The following is an 18753-nucleotide window of genomic DNA, read 5'->3' on the forward strand; positions in this document are numbered from 1 at the left end:
AGAACATTCTTCTTCTTCTTAAAGTGCCTATCCTCTTTGGATGTTGGCTATCACATTGATCCATATTACTTTGTTCACTGCCGTTCTGAACAAAGCTGTTGACGTCAATCCGATCCATGTTCGTAGATTTCGCAGCCACGATATTCGTCTGCGTCCCGCTGATCTTCTGCCTTCTATTTTCTCCTGCAGTATGAGTTGGAGTAGGCGGTATTTCTCGTTCCGCATGATGTGTTCGAAGTATTCTAGTTTTCTTCGTTTGACATTTACCAGAAACTCCAACTCCTTGTTGATGCGATGTAGTACAGTCTCATTTGACACGCGATGCACCCACGAAATCCTAAGCATGCGCCGATAGCACCACAGTTACAACATTACACAGTTCAAACTGGTATAAAAAGTTCTACAATAATCACTTTAAACAAAAAAATCAATTCTTAAAATTTTGAAAAATTTTATTCATTTCACCATTTCATTATATAGGTATGTTAAAATAAACCGTCTTATATCTACAGAAATGAAAACAGTTGTATATAGTATGTATTTACAGCAAAAGAAAATAAATTAGAACTGAACCGAATTATTCACGTAACATTTGATGTGTTAAAAAACGTTCTGTAAAAACGCGGCTTGTCCCCTTTATCCTTTTTCGAGCTACTTGGGGACCGTTAGAAAGGAAAATCTATTCCACATCAAGAGGCTCATCGGTTTCGGGATGCCCGTCCTAAGACCGCGACCGAGGCAAGTTACACATCTCGCAACTGTGAGCGTCGGACTCGTTGATGAACGTGCAAAATGGGCAGGTCCACTTCGGCCCAGTTGATGCTCCGGCAGAGGAATTAATGTTTCCAGATGAAACACTACCGGGTCTGGAAAGAAAAATAAAACATAATATGGTAGGTATCAAAAACAAAACAGATTTTTAGATTGATTTAGTGATAGTACAAAAGTTACTTTACTTAGTGGTTAGCTACCTGGTGGTTAGCTACTTGCCATCAATCGAGTGGCTCGTCAAGGATCTGGCCGCTAGGGGAATACGATCTGTGGAACCAGACCAACTACGTCACTCGAGGATATTGTCAGTGATAGGGAAAATCATGGCGAACAAAATTCCACAACTGCTAGACCAAGAAACGGACGATATGCTCACCAAACATGATTTTGGAGAAAAGATAAGGATTCACATTCCGACAAGAGAAGAATGGGAAAGCAACAAAGTAATGAACGCTCAAGAAATAGCAGTCTACACAGATGCTTCCGTAACTTCAGGAGACACAGGTATAGGCATCTTTTCAGAGAAACTAGATATCCGACGATCTTTAAGGCTATCGGATGGCTGTAATGTTCTACAAGCAGAGGTTTACGCCATAAAGGAAGCGGCCAGTTGTATACGAGAGAAAATCACTGATAGATCAATAGGGGATATCGTGATATACTCTGACAGCTTGGGCGCTTTAAGTGTCACTGATTGCATCATCATGCAATCAATGAGATCGAAAACTGTGATGGACTGCCGAGAGGCACTGTCCTGGCTGCGTAAAGGCTGGGTGCCAGGCCACAGCAATGTGATCAAGAAAGCAGACAGACTCGCCAAAAAGGTGGCCAGGGGAGAGGCCGTGGCAGATGACCCACCACTTGTGACGATTAACACACTGAAGGAAGCTATAGGAACTATCATCAAGGCCAAGAAGCAAGAGACGTTGCAACACCGTGAGGACTGCGCTACAGCTCGAAGACTGTGGCCAGTGGTAGATAGCAAAAAGACAAAACAACTACTAGAGTATAAAAAGAACCTAATAAAAAGTACGCAAAATTGTAGGTGCCATCACTGGAAACTGCCCCACGGGGGTAAACTTCGTGAGATGGAAGATTTTCAACGACGACTACTGCAGAGAATGCAGAGAGGAAGAAGAAACCATAGAACACCTGCTGTGCCACTGTCCGGCACTGGAATACCGACGCATTAAAACTTTCGGGCAAGGTTTTTTGGAGGGACTAGAGGAAGCAGCAGAAGCCAACATCAGCGACATCGGGAACTTTGCAAAGAGCTGGAAGTACTTTACGCAAAGAAAGAATGAAAGGAAGGTTTGGTACAACAATACAGGGGTATCGCAATGGGCCCAAGGCCTCCGAGTGAGAGATCAAACATGATCCCAAAGCCCAGCAACCTAACCTAACCTAGTGATTAACTAATTTTCGTCCGCATCATATAATTTTTTTTTATTTATTGACTTAGGTGACATTTGACTTGGCTAGTAGTCTCTGCTCTGGTATTGATTAAAAATGACACAAGATCTGTCAAATATGACATTTAAAGTAAAAAATGTCTAAAAATAGGCTTCCTTTCCAAATTTTAAAAAACTTAATTTGAAAAAGGTGTTCCTTTTTTGATGTTACAAAAGTATACCAAATTTTCAACCGTCTAAATGAAAAATAAGATTTCTTCAAAAATGTTTCATACCTCGAAGGTGGCGGTGAACTAGCTGCTATCAATTGTTCCAATGTTGCCCATTGTTCAGACCTCGACCACTCAGTAGCTGCGTTCCTATCTTTGTTGCGCAAAGCGTCCAACAGAGGGCCTAAATATTCTCGCATAGGCAGCATTTCCATGGTGGCAATGTAGATCAGTAAATGGAAGTCGTCGATCGCTTCGTAGAATTCGTCGAAGTTGAATTGTTGGAGGTATGTTGTCAAGGCATTGAAATCCTAATGGTTTAAAAAATACAGCTGAGTATCAGAATATTCTATGCATAACACAAATATAGTGTTTGGAATCAACCCATTACCAGCGACTCTTGTCGTGGTAATAGTCTAAGAGCTAGCAACGTTTTAGAGAAAGTATTTTAAGACGTCTGGCTCTTTGATATATCTTTTACTATGCTCTCTGGAATAGCATACGGCATCTGGCTGCCGATACCCGTTGCGTTTATTACTGCGCATCGGAAGAAGATCCTATATTTTTTATTAATTTAGTACTATAAATTCTAGTATTGAATATAAATCGAACATGTCTCCATAGCGCAGTGCGTAGAGTTTCCGACCACGAACCGATGATTCAGAGTTCGAATCCGGGTCAGGTCCAAAAGTATTTTATTTTATTTTCGTTTATATTCTGATAGTAAAGTATTAAATAATTCTGGTAATTAAAAAAACAAATATTTAATACTTTACTATCAAAATATAAACGAAAATAAAATAAAAAAGTCTTTGCCCTGACCCGGATTCGAACTCTGAATCATCGGTTCGTGGTCGGAAACTCTACGCACTGCGCTATGGAGATATATTCAATACAGAATTTAAAGGACTAATACAAATAGAGGCTCTTCTTTCAATGCGCAGTAGGGAACGCAACGTTTACCGGCAGCCAGACGAGCCGGATGCTGTTCTAGAGAGCATAGTAAAAGATATATCAAAGAGCCAGACGTCTTAAAATACTTGTTTTTCCGACGTTGCTAGCTCTCGTACTATAAGCTAAATTTTACTGTTTACATTAAAGGTCAATGTAGGGTCAAGTGTTGTAAAAATGAGACATTTTTCAAAACTTTTGGATTTTTTCTTAGTTACAACTATTTAAATACAAAAGTAATTCGTCTATAAAAGGCATTTAGTTGTACTATTGCAAAAGTAAAAGTATACCAAAAGTATCCCTAAAAGGTTCAGTATGCAGAAGATTGTGTCTAATATTTAACCCATAAAAATAAAGTGAGATATATGCTGGGTTAAATATAAGACAGTCACAAAAAATAGAGTTTATATTAAATGGTGGAGTGTCATATGCGACTATAAGGATACAAATTACACAGATTTTTTTAATAGTAGAAATAAATAATCAATAAAAAAATCTAAACTAATAAAGAACACCTGCATTTTATAATTTAAATCAGAAGACAATAATTTAATTAAATTAAATTAAAAATGAAGAAAAATATGTAGTTAATCAGTGACATTAAAATATTAACAGAGTAGAACAAAAAGAAATATAAATATACCAATTAACGGAACTAGGAACTCTTTTGCGAGTTGTTGTGACTAAAATTTAAAGATATAGATGATATAAGTTATCTCATATTTACCCTACGTTTGTTTCATTATTACCCCTGTGTCTGTCTCAAATTTACTCCTCCAAAAACAAGCTTCTCATACCAGCAGGGCATAAAAGGGTCATGCCTTTCTAGACCATGTACAGGGTGGGTGAAATTCGACGCTTTTAAATGGAAACACCCTTTTCTATAGGAGATAGACGAAAACTAATATCGGTGTCTGGAGCTCAATTTTTGTCAAAAACATGATGGTGAAAACCGCATATCGATATCTGTTACCGTTTCGAAGTTACGGGGTGTTTTTCAAAAATATGCACTTTTAACAAATCGCTGTAACTTTTTTGCTATGGAAAATTTTGTATTTTTATGAAAACATTTCCAAAGCAGCGTTTTACGTAGAATTTAATGGTTTGGTTTAAGTATAATTTTTTTAAAATTAATAATTTAAGAATTATCAACAGAAAATTTGATTTTTTATATGGGACACCCTGTATATTTTTATTTTATTGAAAATAATTTAAAATTACCTTTCCAAAAATATAACACACTTGATATTTTGCTCGATTCCTCTTTGAGATATAGAATATATAAAAATTCGCCCGTTTTAAATGAGTAGGTTTTGAACGGCGCTGTAATGCAAAAAAATCTAGCTGTGAGCATCTATTAAAACGAAAATAATATTTGCTATGAGAGATGCAGAATTTTATAACTATTTAAAATATATTTAACCAACATTAACACATTTAAACTATATCTAATAACATTAAAAATAAATAGCAAACCAAGACATGAGATTTTGCTACAGGTGTTCGACATATCAACCGTCTTCTGTTATGGACAGACGGGGCAGTTTTTGAACATTTCTCGCGAAATTCATTAACTCAGTGAGGGTGAAAGATACCCTCTTATAATTGCGAAGTATTTATAATTCTTGTCTAGATTATACGGAAGAATAAGGAACCTTTATTTTTCCGCAAATATATTCATAGGATTAGATCCATGGGCACTAAGTCAGGCGGCCTCGACGGCCAACGGTTGGAATCTTGGTTAGCTATTCACTTATTCTTGAAATTGGATGCAAAAATTTGCTGATAACTTCAGCGTTCAGAGGCGGTGCGTCGTCTTACTGGAAAAATATGTTTTCGAGTTCCATTAAGGGCATATCATCAATAAGGGGTCCAAAGCCTACTAGTTAAAAGTGGCGAACTTTTAAAAATTCTGTATTTCGAAAGGGATTATAACAAAATATCAAGTGTGTTATATTTTTGGAAAATTAATTTTAAATTATTTTCAATAAATTATACAGGGTGTCCCATATAAAAAATCAAATTTTCTGTTGATAATTCTTAAATTATTAATTTTAAAAAAAATTATACTTAAACCATTAAATTCTACGTAAAAAGGTGCTTTGGAAATGTTTTCATAAAAATACAAAATTTTCCAGAGCAAAAAAGTTACAGCGATTTGTTAAAAATGCACATTTTTGAAAAACACCCCGTAACTCCGAAACGGTAACAGATATTGATGTGCGGTTTTCACCATCATGTTTTTGATGAAAATTGAGCTCCAGACACCGATATTAGTTTTCGTCTATCTCGTATAGAAAAGGGTGTTTCCATTTAAAAGCGTCGAATTTGACCCATCCTGTACCCTAACTTATCTACGCACGCGGATGTCACACGACAAAAGTTACAAAGTCCGTTTCAAAAGTTTTGAACCTCAAAACGAGACAATGGATTTGCAATTTCAATTTTTCCATGATTCATCATACAAATATTACATTATGGGGATATAACAAGAAAACTAACTGAACACAAGTTTTCAGTAGTTTTATTTGAATGTCTGTCTCATTTTTTACACAAATATATGGCGTGTCTCATTTTTACAACACCTGACCCTAATAAAAATCTTGCTGATCTTACCTGAATATGTCCATCTATAAATCGGTTTTCAACCGGGAAGGGATGCTTTTCTGGATCCGGATTGAAAGTATATTGAGGAGTCACTGGTGTTGAAGCTGGAACATCTACCAGCAAGTATTCAACTGGTAATGGTCTAGCAAGTCGAGACACTTCGTTGCCGTATGAATCTTTTTCCTGAAAAAAAAACGAAATATGTCAATGTAATTCTAGAAATTACTCAAAACAAGTCTAAAACAAAGGATTTCTATTTTTAAAATTAAAAGTTCCTTCTTTAGATTTGGTAGCAAAACATTAATTTGTTTTGCACCATTTTTTACACGTTTTCTTGTGAAAGCTATGTTGGCATTAGAAAATTGTATGATATCATCATAATGCAGTTTAATTAATAATGAAAGTATAGAAATAATTGATTAACTTAAGTGCTAAAAACTTAAAGTTTTACGCAGATAGATTACCAAAAAGGTACAGTTATTTCTTATGGTGTACAGTGGCGGCTCGTGACCTGTAAAGAGGTAGTGCTGCAGAGTGTAGATCTCAACAATAAAAATGTTAAAAATAAAAACTGCGCTTATGTTGTTATCTACCTAACAGAATAACCCAATGATTTCTTGTTAATTCTTTAAAAATGTAATTAATATTACTTGTTTCAATCATTTGTTGAGAATATCTTAAAAGTTTAGGAAAATCAAGTGTATTTTTAAGTGGTTCTCAGACTATAATGAGGTACACACAGAAATGGTATATTTCAACCCCAGAAACAGGGCTATGATTTTTTTTTCGCAAAAAGATGTTGGAAATCGTGCATTTTCTTTTAAGTTTTCCTGTATATTTAAAAAAACTTTTTAGAACTGTCTGTTCACCGCAAAGGTTCCAACGTATATAATTTCTTAATCTCTTACCACGGTTACGGCACTAAAATGGAAGCAAATACAGAAACTATCCGGTGGCTCTCATTTTTTTTTTAAAATAAATATATATTTTTTTTCTTTTTCAAACTTGAATAACTGGGTTATTTTGGAGTTATTTAAAAAACGGTAAAGAGAATAGTATGTTTCTTTTATCGAGATCTATCAGTCCTGAATATATTATGCACTTATTTAAGACTCACCCTGTATAAGTGCTATTTTCAGAGGTTCCCAAAATGTTAAGTCACGAATTAATTTCAATTCGCACCAAGGGCGTAGCGATATAAAACCATAGCCGTAACATTTAGATTTTTAAAGTAAATATTCTAAAAAATACAAACAAAAAGTCGGTTCCACATTGAATGTGTAAATTTTGCCACACTATAAATTGAGTAATTTCAATACAAAAGGATTAAATCTGTGCCTTCCCACAAGGTGCTAAAATGGTAAGGGTATGTAAACTAAAAATAATAAGTTTCTCAATGCCCTTACATACTTTGAGAGAAACAATGTATAACGTGAAATTCTAGAGTTAGAACCATTGACATTCGGGGAAGATGGAAGATAATGAAGATTAATGTGGATAGGACTGTGAATCTGAAGTATCCTGAAGGGACCTAATGGATGTAACTTGAAAAGTAAAAAAATAACTATTTATTTATGACATACCATTAAACGGTATCAGCGGTATTCAAGGCAACGAATAAGCCGATGAGCCAGCTAGGCAAGGATCATCGGCATCCTATCTTGGTCCAGAGCCAAGATATAATATATAGTACTGGAAATACCCAAATGTATGGCCCGTAGTGTGCACTAAAACTGGATCAGGGAAACGCAGAATGTCCACTGGAGAAACAGGCAAAGGCACAGCAAGGCCTTTATCCAAGGACTTAGCTCTAAAACCGCAAAAGAACTGCCACTGCTTAGCAGGAATAAAGTGCGGGTCACAACAGGCCTCTCGACAGGACACATGACTGTCAAGTGATACCTGAACAAGCTCAACCTGTACTAAAAAAAGTCTTTGCTGCAGACTCTACGATAAAGATCCTAATACAGCGGAGCATATGTCACTGCGAGGCTCTGGATCGCAAGCGACACTTTTTATTCCCATCCTATCAAGGACCTGCATAAGTTAGTGCAGGGCACAGAGATAGGAGAATGGGTACAGATATAGAAAGGGGACAAGCACAACAGGTCTTACAGGTCGCAGTGTTTCAGGCAAAGAACGGCCACTTGTTATTGAAAAAAAAAACAATATAGTCCAATCTAAGATCTCCGTTATATTATAATATTATTTAAAGATTTAAACATTGTGACGCGACGGCAAGATTCCTGTAACGCCCGATCCCCGCAGTGATCCAGCAGGCCGTTAGATAACGCCTGCGACGTACGCACGATAACGTGCGCAATCAATTACGTCCGACGTGAAGTTGGCGGCGACGCAACGGCCAGGCACGCGGCGCATCGCGGCCAACTTCGCCCCGAACGAGGCTCGACGGACCAGTCGTCAACATGATGTGGCACATCGCGTAGCGGCGACCAATAATTTTAAGTTTTTTTCGTATTAATGCCGATCCTCGTCGGCACAAACCAAATATTATGTAATGTACACGTCGAAAAGTACACGAACCGTTCGCCGTTTTCGTCTCGGACCGCAAACCAAGTACAAAACAACCATCGCTAACAAAATCCAAACCCGTTCTCGGTTATTAATTCGAAACGACCAAATAAATAACGTATCTCGCTTTTATCGGAAAATTCACTCAAAGGCTGTGTTACACATCGTATAGTTTTAACGGTAAGCAGTATCCGTTGCGAAACATGCACGATATGTGTGAAAACATGGACCGTGTGACTTGCGATACTTTGACGTGCCGTAAGACGCAAAAGCCACTTGTTCCTCTCTGTTTTTGAACGTGGTTTTTGGCGCCAAGCCTGCCCCCTCGTATATCCTATCGATTTTATCAAAGCAACAGTGTATCGGCTTCGTGGACACAATTAGGACCTCATTTCCTGTTTTCCTCTGTATTTATAATTGCTTTTTTACCGTCTACATCTTCTTCCACCAATAATTTAAGGAAAAAGCCAAACGCACGCGATGTTTCGATAAAATCTTCCAATCCTTCATCATAAAAATATTCGCTTCCTTTCTACTGTCCTGAAAATAAAATGAGGATTCCAAAAAGTTCCATTCCTCTAAACAAACAATAACAGAATGTTTAGAAAATAAAGAGCTATTTTCAACCAGTCCCGTTACAAATGCAATATCCGTAAAAAATTACACCAGTGCAAAAATGAAAAAATGTTATCCCCAGTGAACAAAACACCGGTCTCGTATTTATTTTATGCAGTGTGCGCCTGTTGAAAATGTGAAGGAAACAGTGATATCGACTGTAAATTGAGACGACATGAATCATTATTATGGTAATCTGTCTCAACTTTACAAGCATGTATCGAAATATAATTCACACACTCGTTCTCAGGATCTCGCTGTTTTAAAAACGACCTGTCACGTGGTATGTAGCTTCTTTGTATGTAATTCTAGGTTAATTCATTCATAATTGCCAGCGACATTGACGACGGTGTGCGTCAATAAAAAGAAGAAACGTTTACCTGTTACCGTCCATTCACAGAGAGCAATATTGGGTAATAAAGAAGAAAAATAAAGAGAATTTCCATTACTTTTCTGATATATTGATTTTTGAAAACATTAAAAGAAGAATTATACATAATGAAAGTATGAATGAAACCAGATTATTTGGAAAAAATGTAAATAATAACAGGAGGATGTAGGATTTTTAAAAAATAAATTTTGTATAATCCAATGACTTTTGATATAACTATTGTGCAATAGCATAATATCAAATGCAATTTTTCGCATTTTAATGATAAACAGAATTGTGTTACTTCATATTTACACATTAAATACTTCATAGTCACTTATAGTCTAACCAAACCAAACCAAACCCCGAAAGTGATTTAAAACCCCTATCTTTTTTTGGTTCTAAACAGTTCAAGATTTAGGTAGCTCCAGGTAGAATTAATATTTCTTCATTACAACCTACCACTTCAACTAGAATTCTACCTGAACCTTCTCTGATTCAAATAAAAGGAAATCCCTTTATAGAAGGATGTGTCCCAAAAGCGTTCTTTGAAAACTCATTATTATTTTAATCCCTTAGAGTAAGAAAACATGACGAAAACATTTCTGGGAAGCTTATTGATACTGTTTCATAATTATTAACAAGATTATCTTAGTGAAAAAGACTTTCCTCCATCAATTACTATGTAACTGGGTAATGTTTTCTTAAATCATCCCGTATATTCCTCATTTCTGGTATAGTCGATGCCTTCAATCCAAAATACCGAGCTTCTGATTTGATTGTGAATGAAAAATATTCATTTATACTCTAGATATTCATTCATTCATTCACATTATATCCTCTGATTCAAGTTCTTCTTATTTGATATAATATTATGTTTGGGGTAATCAAACTTCTTCAAAAAACTAAAATTATATTGATAATATATAGATAACTAATCCCCTGTAATCGTATGTACAGTACATTAGGGCCCAGTTGTTCATACACGGTTCAGGGAGAATTCAGATTTAAACCAAGTTTAAAATTTTAATAAATTGTTGAACTTAGTTCAAAAATTAGGTATTTGACGATTGAAATTGAGTAAGGCTTTTTGGAGGCTTAAACTGGGCTTTTAACCAATAATTATCTTATTATCTTATACTACAAGAGAAATATACCACAATTATATTGCAGGGTTCACAGTTTTTCATAGTTCATAATATGAACTCGGGTTTAAACTATGTTTGTGTAAACGAGCCTAAAAAATGTATCAAAACAACGAGCTTCTTCATATGATCGTGTTAATTTTTGTTCAATGTTTACTAATCAATCAATTACTAACGTTAGAAATCAATTTTACAAATGATATGAATACAGTACCACATCTTATCAACTCAATATGATGAAACCGATTATAGGAAATATATTTTATAAATTTTCTGAACCACATTAATAACAAGTTCAAGATTAAATAATACAGGAATACTTAAAATTACCAATTTAGGTATAATTTATACCCGAAAATTTAAGACTACCTTACTTCACCAGTAATTTTCTGAAAAGAAAATAATACATCACTTACGTAAATCGGAAAACAATGAACAGTCTCAGATTGTTTGAATTAGCAAAGCTACATGTTTGCTTTTGTGTCCATCAGGTATAGGTTGCATTAAACAGAAACGTGTTTAACAAGATGGGAAAATCCTCATTATATTTTAATTCTAATATTTATTAACTTTAATAACTTTGTATAAATCAAGCTTATAAATAATGTGAAATAAGAGCTTTTATATGTTAATATTCACTTAAAAATAACTATACTTTATTTAAATTATTCAATCTATCTCTCTATTTAGTTAAAAAAAGATAAACATTACATATTAACGTCAAAAATACAATACGAATGTAAAAGACGGCGTCAGCGATGGCGATGAAATGAAAATCGCTGTCATTTTATATGTAAATCATCGATCGTCATTTCCCAGCAAACTGGACGCTGTTTTTTTCGAGCTTACGGTACTTTATAGTAAATAAGTTAAGGTCAACCTTTGCGAAAATATGGTGAAATCCCCCAAACCGTTGCAAGTTAGAAAATATGGCTTCTTTGATATAAAATAAACCTAATTGCCGATTTAATCAACTTAAAAAAATTAAGAATTTAAAATGATGAAATACCCCCAGAAAGTAAAAATTAATGAAGGTGTTACAAATTTTTGACATCATGTATGGTAAACGCTTTGACTCCAAGAGAAAATTCTTATGCAGTTGATACAAATGTGTTTTGTAGAACAGGACAAATGATTTTCACCATTTAGAATACTATTATAATCTTTAAAATTGGTTAATATTTTATTATTTAATCTTCAGCGAGCAATTTTTTCGCAATACTATTAATTTTTGATAAGTACATGAGTGTTATCATATTTTTTGTTCAAAACTTTTTTTTCGGAAATAGATCGTCAGTCAAGTTTTATTGCGTATAATCAAAAATGCCATACCCTGTCAAATGTCATAGTTATTGGTATATACTCCATTTTTTTAAATGTGACGCCCTGTATATTAGATAGTACATTTTTTTCTAACTTTTCTGTTTAGAGATCTTTGTATCTTCTGATTTACTTTTTATACACCCTGTATTATTTGATACCAATTAAACTTTCAGAAACGTAATCTAGGGCGCGATTTTTAAATTCTGGAATAACTAAACTGGAATTTAAATTTCCCGCTGGGTATTCAGGTGGTAGCTCTGCTGTAAAAAATGTCAAGTCGCCACATTTACTTATTTAATTCCTGACACTGTCATTCATTTTGTATTACGAGTTTTTGGTTTAAATGATTTGTGTTGTGATATTTTATCACAACACAAATCATTTAATTTATCAAAATTAAATAAAATAATTAATCAAAAAGCTTAAAATTTTATACTAGCAGACCTTGCAGTCGAACATTGTTCTTTTTAGCCTCTTTTAGTGGGAAGTGTACAAGATAGCTTAATAGCCGTAAAAAACTCATCGCAACCTCATTAGAATATTTTGAATGAGAAGGCGGTAGTAATGGCCTTTTATGTCCGTTATGTGCTGTTAAGGGTGTCAGTTTTGTTGATGTAAATAATAACTGTTTATATATTTATAAATAATTTATTTTTGTGTCCTAAAATATTTTGATTAGAAGAAAATATGTAAAAGTGGGCAACGCTGTACCGAACAAGCTGAATTACGTGACAGAAACTTTATTTGATATGAACTATATTATATTAAGTGGTTTTATTTAAAAAAAAATCAATTTCTAAATTTTTTATTGCATCAAAACCGATTTTTCTGAGGGTATGAAGTCAAAAAAATTAAAAAAATAAATAATTTGCCAAAATTAGACGAGACCATCAATTAACTGGTCTATTTTCGGTACGAAGATATCCAATCATTTCATGATCATGTACTTAAAACGGTATCAAGCTTAAAATAGATGAACGAACTAGGGAAAAATAAGCAATTTCATTTCAAATGAAAAAAAAATACGTCTGGCTGGAAAATTTACTATGTAATAATACGCACACCGGCGTATATCGACTTCAAGGCCATTTCAATCAATATATTCCTGTAACAAATAATTGTTGTTATCTGGGTTATTTGTATTTCACAGTTGAAACTACTCGAGTGAAACCAACGTGTAACTCCAATTTGTTGTTAAATCATGTTCGAATAAAAAATATGCTAAATAAAACAATCAAACACAAAAAAGTGCAAAACGACATATAAATCAACAAAGTATATATCAAGAAATAATTATGATATATGATTTCTAATTGTGAATCAACTTAAACGACTTCATTATAAAGAGAAATTCTAATTACAGCTATAACTCATTTGAGAATTCAATACCTACCTAATACCATTATTAATGGCAGAATTGATTTATTGGATATTTTTTGACCTGTAGATAGTGAAAAATATCTTTAGGTAGCTATACCATAAAGACTAACCTTATGAAATGTCTCAGGAACAGCCTTTTATTATTTTACTATTAAACTATACTATTAAATAACTAATTGTTACTAACTGGTACTAACTTAAAAAGTTTTATTATCCAGTGTGTATTGTGATAAATAAAAATCCTATGGGAAATTACATTACAATTCTTAACCGTCAGTTAATGCTTGCTTGATTGTAAAATTTTAGACTGTACCGTATTACATGTATTTTTTAGTTGATATCTAATATATCATCCAAGGACACCTCATCTGCGTGGTCTGCATTTTAATGCATGCGATAGAGATAAATATATATAACCCGTTGACAGACAGAGAGACAAAATAAAAAACGGCTTACAGTGTTGCCGGTTATTACCGGTGTGTAGGAAAATGTTTGTAGAAAAAATAAACTATTTTAAACTCTGAACTATCATGTCGTCGGTTTACAAGCAAAACACACCAAGTCCAATTATTTTAATTTTGATTTATTTATATCATTTGACTAGATTTCTTCCAGAATATAGATCTATATCCAGGAAAAATCTACTATACCTTCTAAGAATTATTTGTTTAATTTTTAAATTACTTTAATATTAATTAAGTCCATAATGGTGCTAATTAGTTCATTAAAAATGCATCAAAAATGTATTCGTTTTTTGACTTAGTGTGTTTTGCTTGTAAACCGACGATGTATACTACTGAAATGAAGATAATATATCTATGCTAAATTACAGCTGTAGTTAAATAAGTAACTAATTATCAAAGTAAAACCTCTGAAGGCGGGTAGGGGGACAAATAAGTAACTAATTGTAATAAATAACTAATTGTAAAAAATAAAGTACCAATACTAAATGCAGCATTTTTTATAAACGTCTACTTGTGCGGTTTGAAATTTTGATGCAAAATCCGGCAATACCGCATGTATGAACAACCCAACTTTTATCTCTTTTTAATACATTTGATTTTCCAATAATTTTCCATTTATTTTAGGACGGTAACATAATTCGAGCGAAACTGTGTTTTTCTTATTTATTATTTTAATCAACCAAACAAAACTAAAAACTAAAATTTTACTAAATTTTTAGGGCTTAGGGCTTAGAGAAAGATAACGAGTGCCAGTCTTTTTTTAAATGTATTTGTATGTGCTTTTAATGCTTTGAGATTTGCTATTAAAAGAATTTAAAATTAATTTATTATCTTATCTTTTTAACAGATAGATATAAACGTGGCATATGAAACTCATAACAATACTGTATTAACAAAAAAACATTAAAATTATTTTATATGTAACATATTTTCTATTATATTAGATATATTGTTAAGAGAATATATATGTACATTAAAATATTTAACCGCAAAACACTTTTATGTAATTGTGGAAAAGGTTTATTATGGAAATTTAATTAAAAAAAATACTGAACATAGGATTTCTGTTCAAAATACTGATAACACTTCATTTTATCAGCGATATAAGATATAGTTCAAATCAAATAAACTTTTAATCACGTGATTAAGCTTGAGCGGTACAGTGTTGCCCACTTTTAAATATTTTCTTTTAATCACTGTAATTTAGAAAACAAAAATGAATTATAAATATATGTATAAACAGTTATCATTTACATCAAAAAACCTAAAAAAAAACCTCCTTAACAGCACTTAAGGGACGTAAAGGGCCATTACTACCGTTTTCGACACCAATTTTCATTCAAATATTGACGTTACTTCAGAAATTATTTCGAAATAAAAATGAAACTTCTACACCCTGTATCTCCGAAACTAAGCATTTTAGGTTTAGGACATACATTTATATGAACTTTTTTACTTATTTTTATCTGCAGAATGCAGAATATGCCGCCGAAGTTATACAGTTCGGACCACCTTGTGTATTATGGATTTCAAATAAATAATAAACAATGTTTTTCGAAAAACATACTCTTAAATAATTACAGAAATTGTCAAAAAAAAATCAAATTGAAAGCCTCAAATTGTTACAAGCCGTTTCCTGCTTGGTATTCCGCAAAATTTTCGTGGTGTTGATTCAATTTGAAACTTAGTTTCGAACAAGCATTAAATTAAACACTGTCCAAATAGACATTGAATAAGCTACTAAAAGTATATTACTTTCCTGCTTAAAATAAGAATTCAAAAGAGAAATTGAGAAATTCTAAAAAAAATATCTTTCAAATTTTATATGTTTAATTTTTAAATATTACGGGATTTAACTATCATATTTTTAAATTCGTTCATAAAAGTTAATTTTGTTGATTAAATTAATTTTCGCTGTTTAAATTATTTTAATTGAAATAATAAAGTCCTTAGAGACTGGAAGGTTATTTATTGAAAAATTACTTATGAAAAATATGTTTTCAAAACTTTCTCAATGTTATAAGCTCGGATATAACTAGAGTTTTAATTTATTTTTAATATTTTATACCATATTTTCTTAATGTAGCTGTTTATTATTTAGAATGTATTTATTATTGTATTTATCATCATCGTCATAATCAACTTTAAATGTTTTAAAAATTTATTTCGTGAAATTTAAAATTATATAAATATCCCATACTAAAATATGTTATTAAAAAGTTCGTAGGCTTTTAGTTTCAAAGTAAAGGAATTTTTCCAATTTTTTTTTCTCAAAAACTGCGACTTTGACTGATTTTGATGTTATTACAAATTTTGTTGCAAATATTATTCCTAATCTTAAATTGAAAACCGCCTTTCGCTAGCTACTGTAATTTTGGAGTTACTATTTTTTAAATTTTTAACCCCCTCCCATACCCCCTTACCAACCCCCCACCCCCACCAAAAATTAATGGCCAGATTCTCGGGTGCCACAGTATTTTTGTGCCAAATTTGGTTAAAATCGGTTTAGCGGTTTTTGAGTTATCATGTTACAGACGGACAGACAGACAGACAGACACCATGAAAATATTTTGTATTTAGATCATTTATGATCCAAATATCTCAATTTGAGTGAAATTAAAAAAACTTTTTTTTTGCCGATTTTTTTTGATAGCCTACCATACCTATTGGTATGGTCGGTAAAAATACCGGACTAAATAAAAATTATTTTATAAATTATGATCATGATCATGAACTCACACGAGATCAAAATATCAACTAGATTTGAATACTTAATCAAAAGAAATATCACGTGACATCTAGATTAATTTAATTTTGTACAGGGTGTACCGAATTACAGCATCAACATTGGGATCTCGGAAACTAGAAGATATACGAGGTCAGTTAAATGGAGGAAAAATTGGCGCAAATCCCGATTGCACTTATTTGTAAAAATCATATTAATGGCATTTTCCATAAGTATTCATGTGTTAAAGAGAGACAGGTAATTCTAGTCCGTCAGTTTGAAGATCTGATAACTCGATCTTACTGAACAAAACATAGCTATGAGAATGTAAAATTTATTTTGTTCTATACAATCATAAGAGTCATAAAAAAATAAAAATAAAATCAAACAACAAAAAAGAAAAAAAATAATATTCCATTTTTTCTAAAAATCTTTGGAAGTATTCGGAATTTTTAACTTTTAAGGTAGCATTTTTTGAGTTTCTAAGATCCCGAATGATTACAGTCGAATTTAGGAGACCATGTACTATGTTACTGTGTAAATTAACTTTTTTTAAGCTGATTATATCCTTGGCACGTCGACCTATACGAAACAACAAAAACAACCGAAACCACAATTATTTCAATAACGCCGCTACATCGAACCCAATATTAATGAGAACAATATCCGACAAAATAAGGTAACAAACTTGTTTACTTTAGCGTACAGCTCTAACTATTATCACGGTTACGAAGATTACACACTTTATCACCGAATGGTTAAACATTTGTCACTGAGAGATAAAAATATTCATATACATAAATATGTGTTTTGTCGGAAGCTAAAGACAACAAAACTTTTGAGAAAAAAAGCCATTACGTGTATCGAAACCAACTATAATTCGTTTCATGTAACATTTTACATTATTCCAATATAGTACAAGTAAAAACGTAGTGCAACTTAAATTAAATAGCCTATAAATTTAATGTATTTAATTCAATTTTTATGAATGAAATCGGCCATGTTTTTAGAAAACTGCGTTCCCCTTACCATTGCCCCGTTGTTTCAGATCCATTTGTAAGACGTAATGTAGGTTTACCACATGTAGGAACACACATGCCCACTACCAGGAAATATTATGATACGCAGTGTTACATCATGACATATGCAAAAAAAAAATTTGATTTCTTCTATAGTATTAGCACAGATCATGCAGATTATAAACTTATCGTCAAAAGCATTGTTTTTCGTGGTTCCAATTTTCGGAGTCGCGCACTATTTAGGTTACTAGTTTGCGCACAAGCACGCCCACTTATGGCCTCTAAAATTGTGCACAGCGCCTGACCGGCCCAGTTATTACGCTGTTTAAACGGGAGTTTATTTTTGCGCACAAGAAAATTTACTCGTTTGCTCATCCTCATAAAAAACAATTTTCGTACCACGAATTAGGGACAAGATTTTTATCTGTATACTTATAGGATACCTAATCTGTGGTATTAGTTTCATTGAGACTATTTCGTCACAAAACTATCTGTTTTAACTTTATGTCCATCGTGATACGAAAAGTAAAATTATAGCTTAGAATACAATGACAATAAAATTGCACTCTTGTGCCACTAATTTGCTTAAATGGTTTATATGGAATTAAAGTATTGAATTAATAAATTCCAGAATCATCATCATCATTTTCAGCTTATTCAACCATTCCTAATTATGGTGTAGCCTCCCGCACATACTCTCTTTGTAATTGGGCCTATTGTGGTCTATTGTTGGCTATGCGGACCCAAGATATCCCTGCTAATTTGCTAATATCATGGTCTTATCTCAGATTTGGTCTTTTTCTAAGTCTCTTAATTCCTCGTGGATACTTTGGGGGATTTTGGGGATTTGATTCTGTTGATGACATCTATTACCTGGGTTTTTTGTCGTATCCACCCTATTCTTTGATGGTCTTTTCTGTTTAGTTCGTAAAATTTGTAAAGAAATTATTGTATTTGTACTTATTTTTAATTCCTTGATTTTAAAATATTGAATATTAATGCTAAAATGTTAGCATAGAAAGTTAACTAACTAAAAATTAACAACTGATGCTCAGGACAACTTGTAAAATAACATATCCTATATTTCTGCTTATTATACACAAATAGTCTTTCTTGTGATTAATTCTAACCTAATTAACTTGATTTAATAAAAAAATTGAATTTCTTGTTATACAAAACGTCAAGAAACCCATGATGCAAATATTAATGAAACGTAAAACCACAAAACCG

General features: G+C 32.8%; 1 long non-coding RNA gene across 1 annotated transcript; it reads right to left on the reverse strand.

Moving 5' to 3' along the window:
• Positions 1-444: 444 nt before the first annotated feature.
• On the reverse strand, positions 445-7185 carry LOC115875307. The gene is made up of 4 exons (XR_004048994.1): positions 7068-7185; positions 5960-6133; positions 2459-2703; positions 445-866 (listed from the first exon to the last, which is right to left on the reverse strand). It is a non-coding gene; the product is annotated as an uncharacterized LOC115875307 (long non-coding RNA).
• Positions 7186-18753: the final 11568 nt, after the last annotated feature.

This window comes from Sitophilus oryzae, unplaced genomic scaffold, assembly GCF_002938485.1.
Source record: "Sitophilus oryzae breed Bouriz unplaced genomic scaffold, Soryzae_2.0 scaffold_136_pilon_pilon, whole genome shotgun sequence".
Taxonomy (NCBI): domain Eukaryota; kingdom Metazoa; phylum Arthropoda; class Insecta; order Coleoptera; family Curculionidae; genus Sitophilus; species Sitophilus oryzae.